Here is a 1,064-nt window from a genome sequence, read left to right as displayed (position 1 = left end):
GCCTGAGGGAGACTGTTCTCACGACACACACACACACACGAACTCGCTACCCACCGTTGCTGCGTCAGAGTCGGCTCTGCAATACAGCGTGACGACACCAGTGGCTGTTATAGTGTCATGCTCACGATGTCCACTATTTTTTGTTCTGGGTGGGCTATTTCAGAGATCTGTGTGCGGTCATTCCATTTTTGTTTTCTTTACTGAAACATATTTGGGGTACTACAACAGATTGTTAAGATATTTTGCAGGCCAAGTTAATAATTTTGCATGTAGGACATCAGGCATAATTAATTTTTAATAGTTTTTGAATTTATACTTTTTGTTCAACAAGAATTTATTGCGCGGTAAAGAAGACGTACTCTCTGTATTAGGTGATATTTTATCACCATATCTTAAATGTTTAGATAGCCAATTTAATTCAATTTATATCCAATCGCTAGGGTGATAAGCTCCCAAGAGGGTTTTTCTACTTGTCCAGCACTTTTTGTTTTAGATATAAAATCGCCTAAGTGTGGTGACTGGTAAGAAAAAGGGTCATTAAGAGGGGCATCTCACAAAATTGCTGAACCTCAATCACACAGCTATCTAGAATGCATGAATACAAGTGGGTGAACGCTCACAATCTAATTGGTAAACTAATTTCACATAAGAAGTGTATAAACGGTATTACAGACAAGAAACAGCATTCCACTATGGCAAATGCACAAGTTGATATACAATTTATTCCAAATTCTAAAGGTGGGTGGCACTTGATTACTTCATGATTAAGAGAACTTCAGGAATTGTTATGGATGAGCAACTTCTGTATTACAGGACTTCAGGAATGCCAGCTCACATTGTTTACGGTCGGCAAACCAATGAAGCGTGTTGTTTGGTGAAACGATCGAGGATTATAAGGACCGTCTCACGGGCAAGTTAACGACGAAGAGCTAAAATCACCCGAGTTTTAAATGAACTGACAAGTGAACTAATTTCATTGATGTTATTCACGCTGTTGTCATATCTTCATGTTCAGCTTAACGCATGGTTTATTTCGAAAATACTCGGTAGTCGTAACTTAGACT

The sequence above is a fragment of the Haliotis cracherodii genome, unplaced genomic scaffold (genome assembly GCF_022045235.1).
Source record: "Haliotis cracherodii isolate W230 unplaced genomic scaffold, xgHalCrac1.p SCAF_4, whole genome shotgun sequence".
NCBI classification, from domain to species: Eukaryota; Metazoa; Mollusca; class Gastropoda; order Lepetellida; family Haliotidae; genus Haliotis; species Haliotis cracherodii.
Note: the sequence above shows the minus strand (reverse complement) of the source record.